The 24,586-nt window shown below is 41.4% G+C and overlaps 1 protein-coding gene across 10 annotated transcripts in view; it reads left to right on the top strand.

Moving 5' to 3' along the window:
- Positions 1 to 987: 987 nt before the first annotated feature.
- The window catches only part of LOC306841335 (receptor-type tyrosine-protein phosphatase delta-like), a 347,810-nt gene continuing 324,211 nt past the window's right edge, over positions 988 to 24,586 (top strand). For 7 of the 10 annotated variants that reach the window (XM_079371178.1, XM_079371180.1, XM_079371177.1 and 4 more), the window contains exons 1-3: positions 988 to 1,184; positions 1,332 to 1,444; positions 1,579 to 1,614. The gene's annotated coding sequence lies outside the window, so the exon portion shown is untranslated. The remainder of the gene's footprint in view (positions 1,185 to 1,331; positions 1,445 to 1,578; positions 1,615 to 24,586) is intronic. The other 3 variants (XM_079371165.1, XM_079371182.1, XM_079371181.1) reach the window with 2 other exon arrangements.

Below are 24,586 nucleotides of genomic sequence, written 5' to 3'. Positions count from 1 at the left end.
GCACTCCATTTAGTTAAAGAGTACATCTGAAGTAAAATAAGGGCTTCAAGTGCCTCTGGTCCCTTTTTGTACATATTAAATCACAAGTCAAATTATTTTACAATCATAAATCATTCATTTACCTCTTTTTATCACCTACGTACGTTTTTTGGTGGTGGGTTTGTGCACTGCTGATTTTCGTTCTTAATTGGTGCAATTCGCTACTTTCGACAGCTGATTAGGCTGTGGAGGGTTGTACAGTGAGTGATGCAGTAATTGATCCTCCAATTGTAATCATCCCTATACACCTGATAATTGCTGACAATAATTGATAATTGTAACCATAGTGATAGAATATCATGTTCAAGGGTGACAGTTACGATGGTTTTAGAGAAACTACTTTGATTGCATGTCTTTTGCACCTCTTAACGGATCAGTTATTTGCGACATGGTGGGAAACTTCCCATTGGCTGCTCCTTTTATAGTGTTATACTATTAGGATATTTCTGGTTTACTATTTCCCAAGCATTTATTTTTATAGTAAACTTCAGTTATTCTTTATCATGATTGAGTTATTTCATACATATATATTTACGACTCTAACTGTGGTTTAAAATCCCTCTGAATTAAATGAAGTATTGAAAACAAGCATCACAAATAACAATTAAAGCAGAAGAGCATGAACTACTGATACTTCATGTAAGTTGCATTTCATTACTGCATCATTGAGGCTTAAGAAGCTCTCACTGCTATTTTCATTCATCAATCTGAAGATGCAGAGAATGCATTTTATGATATGATGCTTTAATTCATGAAGGTCAAGATTGTTTTTTTATAGAAATAGATGAAGAGGTGATCAGCCTTTAGCGCCTCATTAAGGAACAAACTGGCTGTTAATTCCTGCATGGTGGGAAAAATCCCATTACCAGCTGCTCCCCTATCTGGCCACCAAGCGGTCGAAAGGGGAACTGCATCCCTGAGCGCAGCATCCCTGCTGTCTCCGCTCTCTTCCTTCCCTCCCTCACTCTCCAGCCGTCGCCGGGAGCAGCTTGAGAGTGTGTGTGAGTGTGAGTGTGTGTGTGTGCTGGTTAAATCTGACAGCACGCTGGGGCTGCGTTTCCTAAGAAAAGCTCAGCTCTCTCAGTTTTTCTGCCGGTCTTATTGCCGCTCTCATTGTCTTTTGTCGACAGTGATAAAGAGAGCAGGTACCATCTGTCCATTTCGCCAATTTATTACGAGTTGCCTTTTTTTTCTCCACAGATGTTATGTCAACACTTTTTGGGTGGAGGTGTGGGGGACTCCCGGTACTAATGGAATTTGTTGTGGCTCTTTTGGTCTCTTCTCTCTTTCAGTTGAACCGGGGGCCTGTTTTTGGAATAAGAAAAGCATTGCTGTTTTCTGACTTTGAGAGAAGAAAGAAGGGACTCCTCTGGAATTTCCTCAGGAATTTATCCGGACTGCCCCGGTAAGAAAATATGTTGATCTCAAATACCGCAATAACTTGCAATGCGTGCATTTGTTTGCGATATAGAGTCTCTCGTTTGAGACGATTAAACTCTTATGGCTCATTTTGTTTTGCATTTCTCTGTTTAATTGCAGTTACCGGGGCTTTGCGTTCCACCGCCTGGCTATATAGTAAGTAGTATAGACTTTTCTTTTTCCTCTGCATCTTTGCTAAAAGCGGCTCCTTTTTGTGTTTATATGTCGAATTAAGTGTTGGTTCGGTGTCTACTATAAGTTGTGTGTCGTGAGGTGCTGTGAGTCGGAGTCCAAGGCGAATATTTGTGCATATCTTGCTGCAACGTTATGGATATCGTAGCGCACAACGTGCACGTCTTTGCTCCTCGCCGTAGCGCTCCAGAGGGTGGCGAGATATTTACAGATGTATTTTATTATAGATGGTCTTCACAAATCACCCATACTCTGCAAAAAAAAACACCTTTGTCTATCTGTGCCATAAAAATGCTTGCAAATGTGAAGGACGCGTAAGTACGCGCAAACTTGTGTTTGGAAAGTTTGGTTACAGGTCTGGTCCTGAGACTGAGGGGTGGGAATGGTTGGTGTCTGAGATGCGTGTGCGTGCATCTGTGCATACGCGTGCGCGGCAGGGCTCGTGGCTCAGGTGATGTAGACGGTGGGTGGGCTGTGACTCACCTTGTTAACCCATTTTCTGCTTCCGTTATCTGACCGGCTTTGATGTCAGATGTGAATGGTGATTGACAGCTGATCATGCGCAGTAGTTTTTTTTTTGGCAAAGGGCCAGTGCCCACCCCCTTTTACCATCTCTGCCAGTTATATTTGGAAAGTTTCCACATAGCCTCTTTTATACAACCCTTTTCTTTGTGTGAAAGACTATTTGTCACTACTACAGACCAGTGATTCACACATAGCCAATTAGCCGTGATTTCCAGTCATACTTTGTAGCCCGAGGAGGGGAGAAAAAAAAAGAAGAGGAATGCCTCTAAAAGGCGAGATAATGAAGTGAAAAGTTTGTCCCCCTCAGTGTTTTGTAGCGAGCAATCACAAATGAGGAGCAAGGACGGCTCACACAGGCAAACAGATGTGTGTGCTACCCTGGCCAGTGTGGAGTGACAGAGAGCTAAGTGAGCATGACCATGGCGGAGAGGTAATAGCATTACGGTCTGCCAGTCAAGAGGCAGAGCGAGAGAGATAGGCTACTGTTGCACTACAATGGAGGTGAATGGGAAACACACAAGTACAGGAACACATTGCACAAGAGACACTTTAACACTTAGAACATGAGTTTAGGTGGAGCTATAATATCAAAGACACGTTTTTTTTAAATAAGAATAATCTGCATATGGAGACTTGTTTGCTGTGAACTCACAATAATTAGGATGTGGCACTGCTATCTATTGTCCTGAAGGATATACACACGCACTGTGGACATCATCCAAATTTGATGGTGTGTCTATGATAAACAATGAATGTGTAAATAAACTGCCAACAATATTGTGAAAATATACAAATCTAACAAACACGCATCCTCCAATAACCTGTTACATGACAAAATTGTTGCAACACAGCAGTCCTCCGGGCGAGTTATCCCTGTGTGTGAAGAGCACAGAAGTGGATTTGAATCACTTGCTGTTGGTTGCAGTGTGTTTCTGGCAAAGCTTTAAAGGATTAGTCCCAGGTAGGAATACACCCCCCCCCCTCCTCTTTAGCTAGCCCCTCCCCATCCTTTAAACCGGCAACATCCTGCAATTTGTTCCCTTTGCCTTCCTTTGAGTGATGCTTCCCAAAAATGCTCGCCAGGCCCCAGCATCAATCACTGCTGGATGAGGTTTGAGCAAAAAAGCGAGGAGCAGTGAGCGAGGGAGACGGGTCTGCTTGCTCACAGTTGCACGTGACCCCGACAGTCACAGCTAGCAGTGCCAGTTAGAGAGCCCTCATTTCTGAAAATAAAACGTCTCCTATTAATTATGCTTTAACACGGACTGCCGTAGTGTGACTGTGTTGACAACACACCCACTTTTCTTCTGCCTCGCTGCACCTCCCAGGAGAGGAAGAGGAGTTAGCTGTAATTATGGTTCATAAACTTCATCCAGGTGACATAATCACGACATGGCTGTATGGACGGCTGCAAACAAATTATACTTGCTTATGTTGTCTGTTTCATTGCACATTTCCTATAAGAAAACAGTAGGCAAAATGTATCATAGAGCGCATTGTATTTTTGAGGGAAAGAGGGATTTGCAAAACGTGAGGAGATGCGAGAAGAACACCTTGATTTTGGTCCAAGCCTTGGCAACAACTAGCCAACTCCCAGAGGCCGGTTTATAATGAGGCAGCACTGTCAGATAATTAGATACACCTGACGCAAGCGTTTTCAGGAAATTTTGATTCATCCCAAAATAAAAATCTCTCTGACTGCCAAAATGAAAGCAGTTTTTTTTTTTTTTTTTTTCCATTGCCACATTCCTTTCCAGTCATGGTGGCAATGTTTTATTTATTTATCCACATCTTAATGCTCTTGGATGAGGCAGGATTCTTTTTAGTGCAAGCTGATGCATTAGCTGCCAAAGTTCCTCGTCTTGTTCTCATCCCATGCAGCCAATAGTCTCTTGGCTGCATGATGTGCACAAGATGCCATGGCTTTTGGATTTAATGATAGAAGTATGACAATAAAAATCACTCTTCAGAAATATGCTCAAACATGTGCGTCACATTACCAAAGATGTAATGCATCACGTGTGTCTGCGCAAATGTGAGCAGCACAGGTGTGTATAAGAAAGGAAGGCATATTCATCTCATTATTTTCAACCATGTGTGTTTTCTGTCGTGCCTCCATGATCATTTGCAATACAGAAATGAAACGTTAGCAGATCTAGAACTTGATGGATGATTTTGCAACTCATCGGCCATCTTATGCACATGCGGCGTTCCGCCTGTGATGGATTAATGGAATTCTCACATATGTACATTTAGACACATATTTAAACACGTGCAGGCTCATACATATATCTTGAGCTGTACGTCTTTTTCTTTGCTATTGATCAAAAAAAATCTTGTATGAGAGGACACCTGCGCACCTGTGCGTTTTTTTTATCAGCCACATGGCTCCAGTCATAAATCAGACGCTCATTAGGCTGTAAAACAACAACTATTGTCTCCTGCGGGAGACATCGATGCTGTTAAAGCCTGATGTATGTGATATACAAAAAAAGTCTATAGCTATAAAAAATGAAAATCATTGTAAGATGCTTATGCTATCTAATCAACAACACGTTTCTTTTCTTATCTCTTACACTTCTTAAATGTCTAAGCTAATAAGCTATGTGAATAATAATGTGATGTTTTTGCCTTTCTGGGACTTTTTTGAAGTGCAAACAATTCACCCTTAATCTAGCTTGCTTTGCAGTTTATTGTACTAACAGACGATAAGATTGAACTCCGATTTTTAAATGGGTGAAACTCTGGCATTACTGTATTGATATGTTTGCACTAATAAGCAGTTATGGATGTCCTTCCTCACCGCACCTGGCATGTCAGCATGTTGAGTGTTTGTCATCTATTGATTTGAGCGATAAGCCTGTAAGAGTCAGGATTGTTTTTGGCGTATCCCCACAGACAACACAGCGGATGATGAGATGATATCTTCACCAACAAAGAACTTTAGACGTCTGGCACCACTGATAGACACTCATTCTATTGCAAACATGAGGATTAACTATCGTATTTACATGTTAATGATAACGTTTTTAGATACCTCCCCCGATGTAGCCCAACCCCTTTGCCCAAATATGGTCACTTCTGGCTCCAAAGGCAACTAAAATGTGATGAAGAAAAAAAACAAAAAAACAAGCTCAAGGCTCCAAAAAGAGAAGTCAACAACCCAATAAATGGCGTCACAATGGCTAAGCCTACCATTTACACACTCTTTGGGTGCCGTGTGAGTATTTTATTTTCTTACATTTACAAGATTGAATTCTGTTTACTCCTTTCAAAAAGCATCCAGGCCAGTTAGGGTTCAGCAGGGGTGTTATTGAAGGGACATGTCTTGTAGCAAATTCGATGTCAGTTTGATCACGTCATTTAATCTGGAGCATATTGTCTCCCTGTGAACATTCAACAAGGTTTCCTGGCCTTCCTTCATCGCTGGTAAAGCAGGGAAAGATATTCAGCTTTGAGCAACTGTCACAACATGTCGTGATTGCCAATTGTTTGGTTTAAATTGCCATCAGTTTCTAACTCTGCGCCGTATTCAAAGTAATACCGCAGGGCAAATGCAATAATATTTGACCTATACCATTTCAATCCTGTAACATTTGAATATGCTGCAATGACATTTGAATGAATTATGGAACTCTGGTGTACTATGCTGAGTGAACTGTACATACGCTCAAGTTGGAGCTTGCATCATGTTTTTCATTACAACCTTTTTTTTTTGGCCTTGGCCTTCCTTACGTTGAACCCATAACAAACTGACCAAACGTATATACTACTCCATTATTTCCTCGCGAGCTACTCTCTCACTGTAGTAGGAGTACTAACCCAGGTTCAACGATGCATGATTTGAAATTCATCTCATCCGTGAAGGCTGTGGCGGATGTTTCTCGTCTCTGCTCTACTTCCTGTATTGTTATGGCCTGAAGAAAAACTCTGCTTCTTCGCTGTGCAGTTGAACTTGGAAAGAAACAGAAACAACAACAAAAAACAACAGCGTTGCCTTCTGTCTGCTCTTACATGACAGGAACTCGCAAAACTGATGGATACTGACAAAACAGGAAGACGGGAAGGATTTTTGCGGATGTGCAGCCCTGGGTCAGAATCACTGCCTTGAGTTATAACGATGTACACAAGGCCGGACAAACTATCTGCACTGTGTTACACAATACAAAAAAAAACCCTAACACAAATAAGTAGAAAACTTCAACTAAAAGCTTTATGACCAAAAAATAGAGTAGTCACAAGATGTGAAGGTGCTAACTTATTGGACTGCATTAGTGCAGTATGTGCTAGCATGTTAGCACACCGTATTGTTTTTTTTCTTTGTAGGTGCGAGGAAAGATGAGGACTTTCAAAAGAGCACATCCTAGCATTGTCTTACATTCTGACTGTTTTCTAACCACATCTACTTCCCAATGATGTCAATTCTATCTTCATACCAGTGTTAGCCTGTGGCTTTGCTCTGCTAGCTGGCGTCCAGAAAAGACTTGAGAGGGCACCAGTATGTTCAGTATTGGCATTATTGTCTTCTGGGATATGGAGGCACTGAAGGAAACAGAAAGGAATAATGCAGGCAAGCTGGAGCCAAGGTACTCTGCACAGCTCGATGCCGCTACCTCTGACCGACATGAACAAGAGAAATCAATTAGACCTACTCGGTTGCTATCCAAGCGACATCTACCATGGGAAAGGGTAGAGCGAATCAAAGTGTTTGGAAAGGGAAAAAAACCCCACAAAGTATAGCAGTAGAGGAGAATGAACTCGAGTTTTAGTTTGCCGTGTTCTTTGTCAGATCAGCCGCCTCTGACCTCAAGATAACATTTCACTCTCTCGGTTTTCAACCCATGCATGCTTTATAATTCCAGACACTTGTCCATTTTCTTTTGAACAATTATGTGAAGCTTTCTCTCTTACTTCCCTTTTCAGGTCAGTAATGGGAAAAACTGAGACGCTGGCAAAAATATACCTCACAAGAATATCTTGATGAAGCCCAAGCAGCAATCACTATTTAGATTCATATTTTTGTGCTCATAGTCTCTCCTTAAAGCTTTCCCAAAAGTCTTTCGAAGGTCATCATGAATGACGTTTTTCTTTCCACTCCATTATGGGCAGGTCTTGTTTTGCTGAAAGGAAAGAGAAAACAAGTCAGACTCTGAGGGTATTATGCATTTGAAAGTTGAATTCAAGCACGGATTAAGGTTTTAAAAACCTCCTTATTTGGTTTAAAAGAAAATATCTCCAAAGTCCCTGAAGATTAAAAAAAAAAAAAAAAAAGATTCCTCCCACTGAATATAAAATAGTCCAACTATTATGGTAGGATCAGAGAGGCTAGTATCCACAGTGTATCATTTATTAATCATATTTTACAGCCAGCTAAAGCACAGTCTCGCTCTAATTTGAAAATATATGCCGTGCTACTGTAAATGCAGAGATCGTACTTACAATTTTGATTAAATAGACATTTAAAATCAATATGTGGATTTCCCGAAAATCATGAGAAAATTGTTGTGCTTCACCGGCGGAGATGATCGAAAGAGATAAGCCAATTGATGCTTTATGCATATTTCATTGACCGGAGCTGTGCGCTCCTCTGTAAATACTGAGGTTGAGAGTGCACAGCATGGATTTCACAGGACCCAGAGGCCTCATCGTCTTTGATCAGACTGAAAGAGGACACTTTTTGATCAAGCCCTCCCTTGGACATCTAAATCAGAACCCCCCCCCCCCCCCCCCCCGACAGGCTCAACAGCTCTAAGACCGGGAGATAGGATGTAATCTTTACACATAGGAGGAAGTGGACACCCCTGGAAGTCTATTATAGTGTACATTTTGAATTCCCCCTCCCTCCCTTCTTTCCCTTGATGAATATCTCACATGTGGTTATAGGGCAGTAGAAATTCAATTTGACAAAGAAGACCTGTCCCAGGGATTCTTTTAAATATCATGATTGCATAAAGTCTGCAGTCTAACTGGCCTAGAAGATAAATGAACGGCAAAATGATACTGTTCTGTCTGATGATAAATCTACTATGGAGGAAACGGAGTATGGATTAATAATAACATCATTTATCATCATATCACTGACTGCCTGCCGTCCTCTTAAACCATCTCTTACTTGATGTTTAATCAAATTGCCTTTTAAAAACTATTGCTTTTCTTTGAGGGTTTTGTTGGTACATAGAGGACGTGTTTAAGGGGGGTATTTTAAATTGTTACCAATCTAGTGGAGATAGATGGCTGTTCCTCCATCTGCTCTGGTTCTGCTCAGGGTTTCTGCCCGATAGATGAACTTTTTCCCTGGCCTGGTTTCTCAGTACTTGCTCATTGTGGATTGATGTTGGGCTGCTCTAAATAATACAAACAGCAGTTCGGTCTAGACACAGGAAGGATCAATGAACCGGTTTCCCTTCTGTGTCTTGGTTGCTATCTCTGATTTATCCGTCATGCAAGAAATGGACGCGACAGAGTGGAATTGGAAATTAAACGCACACAAAAAAAGGCTATCTTGTGCCCATATAATGATGAAAATTCCAACAGCAGAAGCTGAGGAAGTTGTGTTCCGTCTATAATCCTGTGTGTGCAGCTCGCTCAGTCCCCTGACAGAGCACACATGTAAACACAGCACCCCCACCTCCCCAACTCCCACTCAGCCCTGCTGTAGGTTTGGCTGTGGGTGCTCAGCAGATCCCTCGGCATCATGAGAGAATAACAATGAGGATTTTGGGAGGGATCAGTTCCCCAGCACAGAGCCATACTGGGTATGGAGTTTATGTAAGACCCTGGCTTCCTGAGCTCGCTGCCAGTTAAAGATGACAAACAAATGGTAGCATGGAGTGCCGACTTGCCAAAGAAGGGGGCGGAGGGGGGGGGGCTGCATCTCTGCTTCATCCTCCCTTCAGACACAAACACCCTCCTTCTGTAGCACAAGCCTTGTTATGTGTCGTGGCTTGTGATACCGGGTCTCATGTGTATCCAAACAAGTTGATGTGTGTTTTCACACTATTTGTTGGCTCCGCAGCTCCCATTGCCCACTTTGAAGCCGCCCCCCCCTCCTTCCCTTACATCCACCTCTTCCTCCCTTTGGTTTTTTTTCTTCCCTTCAATATGTTCCAATGAAGGAAAGCTGAGCTCTGTCAGAAACCAACCTTTCTTCTGTCTTGCTTGTCAACTTTTTTTTTTTTTTTTTTTTTTTTTTTTTTTAACGATAGGTTGCCACGGAAATTCACTCAGCCCTGACGGCCCCAGTGGTTCTTAAAATATCAAAAGCAGGAGGGCTGTCTTTTCCAATGATAGAATAATGTTATAAACGTCTGCCATGTCTGGTTTGAAATCACGATGTTTTTAATTATCTGCTTCAAGTCGTAGCTGTGGAGCAGCTTGTTCAGGATCTCCATTGTGAGTCACTAAGGGTGTATACAACAAACTAAATCTACTTAACCCATTTCAGATGTCTCCATTCTTTACTTAGATCTCTGGTTATTCCGTAAAAATTGAATGTGCCGACTAAATATTGTCTCACAGTTGCAGATGTATATCTCTCTTAACAAAGGCTTCTTAAAGTTCCAGTTTGGGATTACTGGAACATTGGCCATATTGCATATATTCCTCAAAAACAGCAACAATAATTAGTAGTGTGAAGAGAAAAGCAGACAACCCCTACTCCCTGAAATGATTTAAAACTTAAATTGAGATCGGAAAAGTTACTTTTGAAACTCTTTGCAGAAAGCTACCGAGAAGACTGAGCCCAGGATCTCCTGGTGCCAGCTGTATTTATAGAAGTAAAGCTGTGGAGCTCACTGCTTGTGCTGTTCCTCAGGTTTTTAGGATAAAATGCATCAGAGTTTCTGCACCTTATTGGTAGCAAAATATTTCCTCCTACTGGCTCAATAATGAGATAATGTTATACCGGGGATAGTCTGAAGAGCAAATTACATAAACAAAAGCCCCGTTTCTTAATCATTCCTTTCCCCAGGACTCTATGAAGATGACATATTGTATACACTGTGTGATAACATGCAGTCCAGACCAAGGTCTCCCTGTAATCCTGCACAGCACAGAAATACTCCATAGATAACATTAGGATCCATTGACTTAGGAGTAAGGGGAAAATCGATGTAGGATGAAAATTACATTTGGCCCGAAGAGCCTTTAGGCAAAGTGCAATTTGAAAACACATCTTTTATTTTCCCCTGGGCGTCTGATCTGGGCGGGCAGGAGATGGACGGAGGATCCAGCCATCATTGGGGGGGGGGGGGGAGCAGGAGTATGCGTATGCTTTGAAGCAAAGGGAAACACCTCATCTCGCTGCTAATGTTCCTCCCCTTTGATTGTCTAATTCGGTTAGGGCCGTGTGTCCGTTATCGGATCACATCAAAGGTCAGAGGCGTCCTGCAGACAAATCAATCTCCCCGTCTGAGGAGGCGCAGAGGAAGCATGGGGAGCCGATCCATCTAGTGGGCACCGAATGAGGGGTGGGAGAGTAGAATGAGAGGGGAAATATAACGGCATCTACTGCTAGGAGAGAAGTGGGTGAGGAAGGTAAGATTGAACTGTTGACTTGAGGAATGCGATATGCTCACAGAGATTAAAACAAAAAGGGTTTACATTATTGCTGGTGATAAGAGCATTCTTTGAGTAGAGCAGGTAGATGATGGCTAACCAGATCAGCAGCAATAAACTGGCCCGTGATTTTGTTCCAAAGCAATCAAAGGCTTTTTCTTTTTTTTTTCCAAAGGCCCTTACTGACATTGTTAGCTAAAAGGTGTAAAGATAATCCACAGACTGCATGGCCAGACACATTGGCTTCAGTTACATTCTAAACATTTTGGAGATCTGTTGGGATCTCCATCTGTCTCACGACAGCGGCAAAGATGTTTTTGTTTTTTTAGAAAAGGTTACAATAAGTGCTGCTACGATTTATTTATCAAATGAAAAACAGCATCTTGAAGGAAGATATAAAACTACAATGAAAAAATTCCAAATGCATTGGCTGAACAAGGCATGAGCAACATAAAGTGGCATCAGACTTTGCGTTCAACAAAGTTCGGTTTTCACGTGGTCCTTTCTGTGGCGCGATTTGCAAAGCTGATATTTTTGAGAATCTTCAAAATAAATTCTTAGCAATAATGCTTATTTTGCTCGTCTTTTTCTCCATGGCTTTGTTGGCATATTGAGAGGTTTCTTGGTACATTATCGCTGTCTGTCGATCAGTGCTTGGAGTAGTATCACAGCAACCTATATGCTTGTAAGTACGCACGAAAACCTCAAAACAGGGACTCACACTTTGCTCCATGTTGACACCTGGTGAGAAGCTTTAATTCGTATAGATGTTGAAAGTAAAACGAGTGTTTTTGCACAGTCACTACAGATCCAAAGCCTTTCATTGACCCAGTTTGAACGGGTTGTATCTTCTAAGCTCTGACGAGTTAAAGCTCCTGTGACTAGTTTTCAACTGGTTGTTAAAAGAGACTGAACTGAATACTGATGCCTCTGTATGACCGACTAAAGTGTTCAAGGCCGGCAGCGAAACGGATAATGTTAGTTAGATAAAGGTAGAAGGTAAATTTATGGCCTTACAAAGTTTATCAGAATAGAAATGCTTCTTTTGTCCTTGTTGATTGTAAAGATTGAAAACAAGCCACCACTACTTAAGTGTCACTTAAGGCAAATGGAAAAGAGGGGCCAATTTTTTTTTTAATTGGAAAAAGCCTAAATAATTCACCACATGCAAGTAGACACATTAATTACTGGTGAAGTGTATCATTAATTGAGCCAAAGACAAGTTCCATAACTGGTTGTTCATGATTAACAGTGCTAGAGTGCAGCCATTTTTTATCATCCTGGTCATACTGAATATATACCCAACCTGACTAGCACATATTCTAGTGGAAGCTATATATATACCAATGCTCCAGACCTTTTAGAATTCCCATTAACAAATGGTCATAAATAAACCACCCATGCATAAACACAGTAGTGGTGGGCAGCAATCAAAGTTTAAAGGTAAACATAAATCATTCACAGTTTAATGGCAATGAGATGTTTAATTTGGGACCCCTGGGTGTGTAATTGGTTCAATTAGCCTCAATCCTGCACTTGCAGAATGGACCCAGGTCGCCATGTGGTCCGCCTGCATTAAAAGCCAACAGTCTATTTCCAGCTGTAAGATTAAAACTCCTAGTGTAATAACTCACCGGAGCCTCCCCTCCAGACACCGTAGCGAAGGTTCAGTGTGAGATAATGTTTGCTCAAGCTACTCTCAATGAGATTCAGCGCTCCGGTGACACCATTACTCTAAGCTCATTGCCTAGTCAGGTTGGGTGGGTCTACTCTGCCTTCGAAAGTCAAAGCATAAAAGCGCCAGAAGAGAGAAAGCACCTCTCGAGACAGATTACATGTCTGTGGACAAGCGAATAGGCTTGCACTTCACCTCTGCCTGAGACAAGCAGGTTATTATCTTTTTTTTTTTGCAGGCTCTTGCCAGTCATGTAATGCACGATGCTCACCCTGCAGCCCGAGCAGGTGGACGACATGGCAGCTTACACATTCTCGCTAATTGCAGGCAGTCACTGAGACGTATCTGAAATTGAGATGATGGCACCAGCCCGCAGTGAAAGTCAAAAGCAGCCCAGGCCCGAGCCAAAGTGTTTTAAATGGATTACACCAGTGTGTCATTGCGATTACACGCTCTACGCAGGGACCGCGACAAGATGAATTGTATTTTATGGCTTTACTGCGGATCTTTTTTCTTTTTCTCCTCCAACTTGAATGAATCTCTTCTTCCACAAAGTAACGTGGTTTGAATGAGGAGTTGTTTCCCCCCCCCCTTTGAACTAGCTGGCAAACAGTTCATTTATAATACTTTGGCTCAAAGGAACATTTTCATATACATTTACATGCTCTTTAATTGCTATTCTCAGGCGTATGTTGGTCTGGAACACAAGAGTTTCCCCTAAACTTGCACTGTCAATGGTTTTCAAAAACTTCTCCTTGGAATGAACTTAAAAAAAAAAAAGAAGAAAAACAAACTCAGAAGATACTACATAAAAACAAATTCAGCATCACTGCTTATCTCCTGTTTTTCTGCATCCGTCTGCAGCTATATCATAAGGCTGGGCATGCACACATTTATTTGCACGATGTACTGTGTCATAAAGCTAACTGAAAACAACGACCAAACAATGCTTTAAGAGTGTCCTCCCAAACCGATTCCATCACTACAGAATATCATCAGATATGGCAGGTGTGTGTGTGTGTGTGTGTGTGTTCAGCAGGCAGAAAGGGTTATAAAACCCTTAGTTGAAGAGCGTGAGCAAGCGAGAGAGAGAGAGAGAGGGAGAGGGAGGTTATGTAATGAAGGAAACCATTAAGTAGGAAGAGGTTAAGGGGTTAAACACTAGAGAGCTCTGCAATAACGTATTTCCAACTCTTACTTTTAGAAGCATGTTACTTATAAGCGTCTCAGTAACAACTTTTAATTGCCCTAACTTCCTGCTTCCTGTGAAGCACACTCTTCGTGGGATTTGTTGAGGAACACTGTTTTTCAGTCAGTGTGATGTGGGGGTGTAGTACATCTGGTGCTGTGCTGGTGGATGTAACCCCTTCGCACAGGCCGAGGCAGAATCAGTGAGATTTGCGTGTCTGAATGTCGCGACTGGAGACTTGTGACAGAGGTGTGAAGTTGTACGCTGGTTAGTACGCATCGGGAAATGGGAAGAGGTCTTCTTTACATTAATGTAAATATACATCAAATGTTTTTACTCCTTCCAGCCTCAAAAGCTTTTACTTTTTTTTTTTTTTTGGTTTCAGTCAACATATTTTCAGCTGCACTACAATACAATAACAGATATCCTTGTGTAATTATGTGTATGGCTTGACATAGATTACACACACAAAAAACCCCTCTGGAAGCAATCTTTCCAATATGTAAAGCAAAGCTAGCCTATTGCTTGCAGCAGAGGCAATAAAGGCATGATCTAGAGCTATTGCTAAGCGATCTCACCATGATGTTGATGAACCTGTCAGCTCTCCATATTTGACAGATCACTGGCAATGTTATTTTAGACTACAGCAAAAAAGCTACCCGCAACTGGAGCCTTGAGTATGCCAGTGAAAACGAAGCTACCTTACCTCGTGATCAAAGCCAAGACACTTAATGTATGCACAAGCCTTTCAGAAATTTAGCGCAACTGTATGGTGCAGGTGCGTTGAATGAGTTCTAAACTTTGAGTTGCCATGCAAATATTTTCCTTTATCAAACATTTCAATGGGAGTTTACATTTTATCTTCAAACTGGTTTGTCTCAGGAAGTAATGGCAACATATTTTGCCCCACTAATATTTTGCCATTTTTTAAAATCCATGCTGAGATAACCGTATCCTATTACTCACTGATTGCAAGCAACAATCCTTTTATTGGCTATCCAAAGGTGTAGTCCATCCGTTGCTTCGCAGAAACAGGCCTCCGCTGCCCTCGGCGCTAAAACAATCCCCGCGGTCTCTCCTCCTCAAGTGCCTGTCACACTTAATGCTCTTGATCAGTTTTATATCTGAGAACACACTCACTCCTCCAGCTAATCACAGCTCTACTGTCTACTAAATTTGATCCGTCTTAACAATGACCATTGTGTGGCTGTATCGAGTACCATACAAATTAGCCCCTGTATAAATGGATGGTGGGACAATGTATTCTGCTGGCTTTATCACATCTTTCCCTGGCCTCCTATTAATCTTGTGGACTGTTTGGGATAAATTAATGCACCAGGGGATTTGTAAAGGCTATGGATATGGATTACATTTTCTAACAATATATTTGATTTGGTCTCTGAATATAATTCCTGTGGACTAAGATTACATTTAGGTGATAAGAATTGGCTGTAAAAAACCAACATTATTATAGCCCTTGTCAGACTGTTGCGCAGGGCAAAATCAAGCAGTGCACCTGTAATGCTTTTCATCTACAAGAGGTCTGCATCTCTGATTTGAATTTCACGAGAACTGTAGGTGCTGATTGGCTGGGAAGTGATTGTCATTCTCCTCTGCAGACTCACCTTCTAGCTGCTTTGACTTATGGTTTCTCTACCTCCTCAGTGTGTGAATGAACAACTCCCAAAGTATGAACTATTTACAACCGTTTGTCCGCACTGAAAGGAGCATCAAGAGGAGCATCTTCCTCTCAGACAGACTACCCACTGGCTGCCCTTTCAGGTTTTTTTTATTTTTTTTACAGCATTGAATCATATCATGGAACAATTTATTTTCCTTTTACCTACAAAAATTAACCATCACTTCTATCAAATCACAACCTGAAGTGAAAAGGATGTTGTGTGTTACATATCTCTCCCACACTCTAAAAGTATTTCCGCATTATAATTTTTTTTTTCCAGTCACAATCAGAGAAGTTAATGTGTTGTGTGTGTATTCCAAACATCTGCAAACAGCAGAGTGCAATTTCACAACAGTCGAAAGCCAGAAAATCTGCAACCGCCTGGCTGTGCCTAGCAAACAAAACTCACACCTACGCAATAATTGTGTCCCTTTTTTTTTTTTCCCTTTCACCCATGGGTGGTACAGTGAGGCCAAGTGCTTGTAGATTCTCGTTGTTTTCTGGCAAGCTATTGTGCGCTACCAGATAGGATGCCAGGGAAGAGGAGAACACAAATTAACAAAAATTCAGCTCCAGGCTGTGCCACAATCATGGTGGAGTATCTCCAAAGAGAAACACAAGCATCCACATTTAAACTTGCATATTGATAAAATGCAGTAATGATTCAGGAACTCCTCCCTTTCTCTTTCAAAGCAACTCCACTCCTTTAAATGCTGTTTACTTCAAGAAATTAAGAAATTGGAAGCGTCGTTGCCAGGAGTTTTTCCTGGCTTTTTTTTTTTTACTGGGGTGGCACTGCGCTAAAAGGAGGGTGGGGTATACCAAGAACAACTTTGACTGCTAGCCATAGTGTTATAGGTGTCATATAACTAAGAATAGTTTTTTTTATTTACAAAACGTTAAGCGTATTGAACTGTCGTGTCGTGACATATTTCCAACTGGAATTGTACAGAAACAATCGCAAGATAGAATGCGGACCATGAACTTGGGATGAAGTCGATTGGATTGACAAAACTTTTAAGTGGGTTCAAAAAATTTGTAAAGCTGTTTGTTAGATACAAAACTGAGAATATACTTTTTTAAAATACATTTGGCAGATATGTAAACATTTCCCACAGGAACACTGGATTAACTGGACTTTAGTATCACTGAGGACACATTTATAACATAATTAATATCCCATGCCAAAGTCTTTCAGGCTTTAAAACGAGGTAGTATGTCCAAAAGTCACCATAAACGGTACCAACAAAAGAAAATGGGCTACATTGAAAGGGGACAACAGCTGCAAGCAGTCTCTTGCAACACAGCCCATAAATTTGGTTTTGAACACAAGTACCACCTCTGACATGGCAGAAAGCCAATGATATATTATTATCAAAGGGTTGGCATCTGGAGTTGGCAATCAGTTTTCAGGGAGTGGGGAAATGCCAGTCGACGCTGCCCCCTGGATACGCCTGTGGTCATGTCACGATCCAGCATTCAGCGTTTAGTGAAATACTCATCCAGCGTGTTAGTTAATTTTTCATAAACTGTTCAAAAACATTGAGAGTGGGAGAGCAAGACAAATTGAGTCAGTAACAGACACATTTGGGGGGGGGGGGGGGGGGGCAAAATTGAAGTCCGAGCAGTGTACTTTCCGGAATCAAGCAGTCATTGACACCTGCTGCGAGTGAAACCACAAGGAAATGTTCGCTCCATAGCAGCTGTAAACAAGACTGCATCATTGTGTGTTTTCGCAGTGCTTAGAGCTGACCCCACCATCCATTTGGCCCTACTTTATGATTACCATAAATGCCTGGATTGCCTACATAAAAGTGTGGAGTGGAGACTATAAGGCCTCCGCTTCCATTAGTGGCAGCTTTACTGGAAGGGGCCAAGTGTGTCTCCTGGGGAAGGCCAAAACTCTCAGTGTCCTCTACATTCTGTCAAATAGATTGTGTAATCAGGGACCGGGCTAAGTGGATGTCTGCACTGATGGTTGTGTTGATAAAATGATTCTTCATGGAGTACAAACTGAGCGTGTGTTGCAGAGGTAATAGAGGGCAGGAGAGTTTCCTCAGGAAGAGATCATCCTTCAAAAATTAAAGCTCAATCAGGGATAACAATTTCTTTAGTAACCCATGACACAATCACACCTTTTGACTCGAAAATACTTATATTAAATTTAAGCTTTTAAAGATCAATCCTTTTGAGGATTACTTTTTGGAAAATAAAGCCGAAAATACACATTGACATTAACCAGTGATTACTTTTCGGCTTCATTAAATTATAAAAGCAATAACATGAAAGCAGTAAGCTGGCAGCTATATGCACATGGTGCATCCAGGTCTCATATATTTTTCAGGTCATTTATTCATTTGGGAGTCCAACTCAGTTTTAATATCAGCAAGCGTGCAGAAATGTCCAGGCGCTGCATTGGGGTTGTAAGGTCTTGCTGAGATAGAACATATAATAACATTGCCTTGTCTTATTCGGGGATTTGAGTTTCAATTTGATCTCACGCTGTTTGTTCAGAGAGTGCAACTTTTCCTGGAGATAGATCTCAGGGAGGAAGAAATATATGGAAATCTAAACAGTAATTCAAAGGATGCGCTGCATACTAAGTAAACGTACACTCGCACAACAGAGCACTGTAACCGCCATGATTAGCATCGACTGTGCAGGAGATGCCTTTTTCTTTAAGTGGAGAGATTAAAATGTGAAAGCAGGTCCCATAGGAACTCACAGGAAAGAAGCAGAATAATATATGCAAGATGAGGGAGTATGGGTGTGTGGGGGGGGTTCTATTATAAGTATGATGACAAGAGATCAATGTTGCCTCTTATTCCCAGTGACAGTCTGAAACTAATATACTCATTAGCGCTAATGCCACCATGATATAAATTGAACGGCCTGTGTTTTTAATAGTGCTGCTTCTGTCTGCATTGCAAGAGTGGTATTCTCCAAGCCTGAATCTGTCATGCGTCCTTCGGCATCAGTGGCTATTGTTGGGTTTGAAATTGGAAAGCGATTGTGAAAATTGTAGAGGGAATTGCGCCATATACTGTGGACCTTTTTATAAATGCCTTTATTTATGCTTGCTGTGTCCTTACTTTTAAGTATTATATGTGGAGGGCGGCGAATGGAAAGGGCTTTTGATCATGCAAGAAGAATAAATCATTTTGTTGTGTACAGATTTAGAAGTTAGACCTAATTTTAGTGTCAATTGTGAAGAATATTTTTTTGTCTTTTAGCCTTTAACCACTGAACAATGGTTCAGTGGTTAAATGAACCATTGTTCATTCCTTCTCAGATATGGTCAAAGTGTTCCGATGTGGGTTTTGTCTGCGCTAATGAGTCCCTACAACAAAGCTGTTTGCTATTTTTGAGTTCTATTTCTGAATAAAAAGCCCCTTAAGAAAAAGTCCAATTACTTCCTATGGCCTTTCAAAAATCAAACTTAAAGCACCTTCAGGAGGGCTCCGAATCACTTCTATATATGCGAGAGTCAACTTGCTGCCACAGAATACTAATGTGCCCAAGCCTTTTTATTAAACATAGCCAAATGTTTATTGTGAAATTATCAATCATGTAAAACACAAGATGTTTTGGCACTAACCAGGGCTGTGGGAGGACAATAAAAAGAAACTGCTGGAAGAAAAAACAGCTAAGCTGCTGAGGCTGGGAAGTTTTTCACAGCTGCTGCTGCTGGCTAACTGCAACAACAACGCCAGGAGCTAGGATTAAAAACAGAGACAAAGAAGTTTGTGGAATGCATTGGAACTGACTTTTAATGAGTGAATGTAATTTCCTGTATTTTTGAGACATGCATTTGTAATATGGAGAGGTCAGTAGATTGTATCATTAGTGAATAGCCGTCAGAGCTGTGGCCAGTTCTGCACATCATTAGAAACTGATGGGATTTTCTGAACACTACATTGGCTACAATTCGAACAAGTTCCTTTTTTTTTTTTTTTTTTTTGCCATTTTAAGTTTTTGAGATTCTGAGATTTTCTCATATTATGAACCTTTAAAGATCATTACACATAAGCTAAGCTCGTAGAAGGATCATACAGTTGCACGTCAATAATTGTTAAAGAAATCGCACTTGAATCCCCCTTTTCCTTGAACCACTGGAAAACAAATCCACTGTATCTTTGTTACTTTGTAACTTTTCTACATAACAGAAACCATTGAACTGCATCATAGATTATTTTTTATTCAATTGAAAATGTTGACATTTAAGTTTCTGTAAACTCTTGTGACTTGTGCTATGTTGAAGTGCAGGGAATTATTATAATTATAGGAAAAATCTGTCCTTTCAAATACATTTACTAACTACAACAAAGATTTATTTTCACTTTTATGGTTGTAGGTACCGCATTATGTTCTTTTATTTTTTTAATTAACTATTTCAAGGCAAAACTCTACAGCCTCCAAAGCTTGGCTTCTATACTTGAAATACCATCAGTCTGAGAAGTTTCTCAAACCAGTTACGCTGGAGCTCCGTATTTTGCTGACAAAAGACAAATAGTTCACGGTCACACCTTCTGACACAGAAAAAGCATGTCACTAGATTCCACTGGCGGTCCGGTTACACAGGGCGGGCTTACAGATCGATGCGAGCCTGCCAATGACAATGTGTGTGTTAATGCCTCAGTGTGCTGCTGCATTCTTACCCACAAATCCAACCCCTCCCTCTTATTTCACACGCATCCTTTATTTTCAACGTGTCCATTCTCTGTAACCAGCCTATAAGAAAACACTCTCATTCCTTCGTTTCCCTTATTGCCAGTGGATTGATTAAATATTCGCTCAGTTAGGCCAAGAACACCGAGTCTGAGTTCTGAGAGCTAACACTGAAATGAAGGGTTGTGTAATTGTGTGTGTGCCTCCTGCTGCATCATAATCATGTGCTTGTCTGATTAATAACAGTTTTATCCAAGCCCTGTGCCTGTGCCTGGTGCTTGCACCGCCAGATGCAGGGGGGGGAAAAAAGAGAAAAAAAAGGGTGGAGGGAGGTGGAGAAAATTTTAGAACAAAAGAAAAAAAAAGATGGAAGACGCACAAGGGTGGAGACGAAAAGGGAACAAAGACGAGACAAGCAAGAGGAAGGAATATATTTCTGTGTATGAATTATTCAGACTGCTCAGAGAAGCAACCACATTATTGGTGCTGTTGTGCTCTAATATCTTCAATACTGAGTCTTTCTCCCTCAGATTTTTTTTTTTTTTTTTTTGCACTCAGATTGCAAAATGAGTAAATCTTTTATGGAGTGATGATGTCTCTTGACCTCAAAACAAGAAATGAATGCACAGTCTGTGAAGAAACTGAATAAGGGCAAACTGTCAGGATGAAAACTTTCACTTTTGATGATGAGAGTCGTGTAACTGTAGCCCGACTTTTAACCCCCCCCCCTTAAAACTGATAATGCAATAATGAGAAAGTTGGATTTATTTCTGTTTGATAGACATTACAATGTCTTTAATGTGGTGAGTCTAGTCTTATGATTGGCAGGTTTTTGATTTTCACTCTGCCCTTTGATCAGAAGTAGGTTGACAACCCCTTCACCCTGCTGATTGCCGTTCACAAACCCACGCTGAAAGCCTTGTTTTTCAGAATAAAACAAATGCATTATTAAGTATTTTTTACTTTTTTGTTACGTCTACTTTTCACCTGCGGCTTTTTTACTCATCTTAGACTTCATCGTTGCAAATTGGAAATACTTCTTTGCAGCTCTGTTTACGTTTGACGGCGATCAACCAAGAGTTTGTTCATTTGATCAAAAAAGAAAAAAAAAATTGAATCAGAAAGGAACAAGGTAAAGAAAAAGCTCTCCTCCACAAAGCCCTCAGCTCTCCACTGTTGCATCCAGCCGGCTTTGCGTTCGCTGCCTCAGCTGTGGGCTCTTGTTTGTATAACAGAGCTGTGTCAGCAGAGAGGAATCGTGTGCTTGAGGAGGATTTTTGTGCACGTGTGTGTGTGTGTCCATATGCGTTTGCACAATCTTATTCAAGTTCCATTTATTCCACATTTACAGTGGAGGAAATAAAGACACCAAAACTGACTATAAAAACCCCTCGATATAATTTAACAACTGAAAACCGAGAACGTGATCATGTAGCAGGTTGCAAGTTGTTTATTGATAGTAATTAGTATTTTTTATGACTGAGCGATAACTGCCCAGCAGGTGGAGTTTCAGTGAGCTTTAATAATGCCAGATGACTTCAGCTCCTTGTCATCACCTTTAAAAGCTGCAGACATGCTGCTAATGGGCTGAGAGGAGACACCAGGCTGGGTGTGCTTGCATACAAGTGACCATGTCTCAATGCAAACCTATGCACAGGACTCAGCTGCAACCATAGATCCTGGGATCCAGACAGGCAAGTCGTTGGAAGAGCAATTTAGAAGTACGGATTGAGGTGTTTTGGACTGGTTATGAAATGTGGGGGCATTTCTAATACTAATACCTCCTACATGAGGCACAATGTGAATCTGACAACCAGTGTGAAGACTGACTTTTTTTTTTTCTTGGGCTTGTTGCCTGGTCATAATCTGACACATCTGAGCACTGCGCTCAGACCGGTAGTGCTTTTGTTACAACTTCTACTTCAATAACACTTACACAGAATTAGCAAAGAGATTAGGAAGTGTTCTTGTCCATGGAGGGAGCCAAAAGTCAAACTAAATCAAAGTTGATAGAAAGTTTTTACACTGTCTTTTATTATAATCGACTGAACATCTTTAGATTATTGAATTTTCTTTCTTTTTTTTGGGGGGGGGACTTGAACATTTCCTGAAACTCTAAGAACTGAATTTGAATCAATGATTGAGATCGATCTTTAATTTAAAAAAAAAAGCTTATTTCTTGTATGAGCCAAGAAAATATAGAAAATATGCTCCAAACGTTTCAGTGATGTATCACTTCTAACGAAAATAATAAATGATTGAAATCTCAGAGTACATCAGTCTAATTGAGTGTAGGCTACAACTGTACCTTAGTGTGTTGCAATTGGTTGCTGCCAGTTTATCTCTTAAGCCGGTTTTTGCTTCAATATTCCCCTTTGCTTGAATCATTGCGGAACCCTCCTGTATCTCCTGCTGCTTGGCTTGCTCCAAATGAAAATGGCGTTACACCTGCTTTTTGCACTCCTGCCAATTTTGCACCTGCAGGAAAATCCAATTCTGTAGGTTTTGCATTCGCCAACCCCCCCCCTGCAAACGTGTTGATGGATCCTGATGGCAACAGTATACACATAATGATGTACAGGTGGTCCGTATTTCAATACTGTTTGCACTGCATTACCTTTGCATGGGGGGGTGGATGCTGGGTGGGTGGGGGGGGGGTCGGTGTGCTGAGGTAGAGGGAGCAGCGGTAAGAAACCAGATGAGTCCCCTCAGTCACACAGCAAAGCAGGGAGAGTGGGCAAGCGGCTTCTAAAGAGGAGACGGACAGACCTAAGAGAGAGAGAGAGAGAGACGCTCCATTCAGTGTCCAAAATGTAGTTAATTTTAAAGTCTGACTTCGCCACCCATGCTTCAGCATTAATGATGATGTTGTGGCAGAGGTTGTAGAGACTCCTCAAGATTAAAGACTTTCTTTGTAGTTTGGCAGAAATTCTGTATACCACCTGCTGGCAGTCTCTCCGCATAGTTCAGTTTTTTGGGGAGCTTCTCATTAAATTTATGAATGCTTCAAGGTAGCCAGATTTTCTATTCTCTCCGTCTGTATTTTTATTTTTTTTTACCATTTGGGACGAAGTGCTAAGTAAGTGCTCTCTCTCTCTCTCCCCCTTTCTTTCTCTCTCGACGTCACTCCCTGCTTGCCGTTCCTTCAGCAGGCTGAGAAAGCATCGCATGCACACATAAGCTATCTAATCTGCCTCCTCTGAATTTGTCAACACAGCGGCTCACTCGTGGGCATATTCGCAGCCGGCTTTGCCTCTCGGTCGCCACTCTCAGGGCAGATTCGCAGAGATATAAGTGAAGGCCGCGAGAGGGGAGGGATGTTGGAAAGGTCAATGCCGCACCATTAGCGATAAATAAAGGAATACATAAATAAAAATAGGGCGAGGTACTTAGCGGCGTAATTAGACAGCTGTGCCCGTCAGCAATCGATGAGCTCCAGAGACAGTAATCACTACAGCTTCCTTAACACTCTTTTAATTGGATGTCAGTCATTTGCAATGCCGCTGCAACCAACATCCTGGACCGAGCGATACAATGTGCTGTAGGTGTGCTTGCACCTACTACCTATGTCTAATTATAAAATGTGTGTTTGTATTGGCGTGTGTGTGGCAGCACTCACCACTCACCAGCATTGATTTTTTTTTTTTTGTCCTTCTCCAGCAGGGGCCTCCTTCCCTCTCTCCGTCCCTGCTGCTCTCTTGCGTGCATATAGCTCTAATTTCTGCTCTCACAATCTCGGTGGCTACGAGCCCCCCTGCCCTCCTGTTGTGTGTGTGTGTGTGCATATAAAAGATATGGTAGTCATTGATCGAGGCATCAGGACGCCTCCCCGCAACCTCTCTCTGCTGAAGAATCCCTCTGTCGATGGGGATCTCAGGTAAGTTACGAGGAAGCCTGCACCACTTCCAATTAACGAACGGAGCGTCTCCCGGCAGACTTGTCAGCTGTAAGCATTAGACTGCACGGCCACATTAAGTGGCTTCATGCATTTTTAGAACTCTCGAGAAACAAATATGAGTGCTGTTGAGGGTGACATTTTGTATGAGTGTCACACACAAGGTTTTTTTTTTTTTTTGCAATGACAAGTGACGGACTCTACTTTCGGTTTTTCCAAAAAAACACCCCTTTCACCTTGGACGGCAGATATCATTCACAACAACGTTGATAGTATAATCCTAAAAAAAACCCTAACCTTCCTTTTTTCAAAGGAACGCCCCATCTTGAATGCACAGCCGATATTGCTTTAGACGTGATTGCTCACGAGTAATGGGATGCATAACCACCCTCACCTCGGAGGGGGGGGGCTATTTCCTGCAAAGTCACAGGGCACAAATCCCAGCGGCTGCTTGTGCAAAGTCATTATTCCGATGCTGCGTTGAATCGGGTTCATTATGTTGGACACCATCGTTGTGACAGTGTTCTACATCTTTTCCTTACATGCTGACATGCTCTGAAAAACACAAACGCCACCTTGGTCAGGTAACTAAATCACAACATTTGAATGGCTTATTGGCAAAAAAAAAAGGATTTCACGTATCAAACAGAACTTGCCTGACATTTTCAAAAAAAAAAAAGAAAAAAGAAATGCAGTGCTAAGAAGACCAGAATTAATGTGATAATAGACAACAAACAGCCGAGCCCA

The sequence above is a fragment of the Symphodus melops genome (genome assembly GCF_947650265.1).
Source record: "Symphodus melops genome assembly, chromosome: 20".
NCBI classification, from domain to species: Eukaryota; Metazoa; Chordata; class Actinopteri; order Labriformes; family Labridae; genus Symphodus; species Symphodus melops.
Note: the sequence above shows the minus strand (reverse complement) of the source record. Positions and strands in the feature narration are given on the sequence as shown.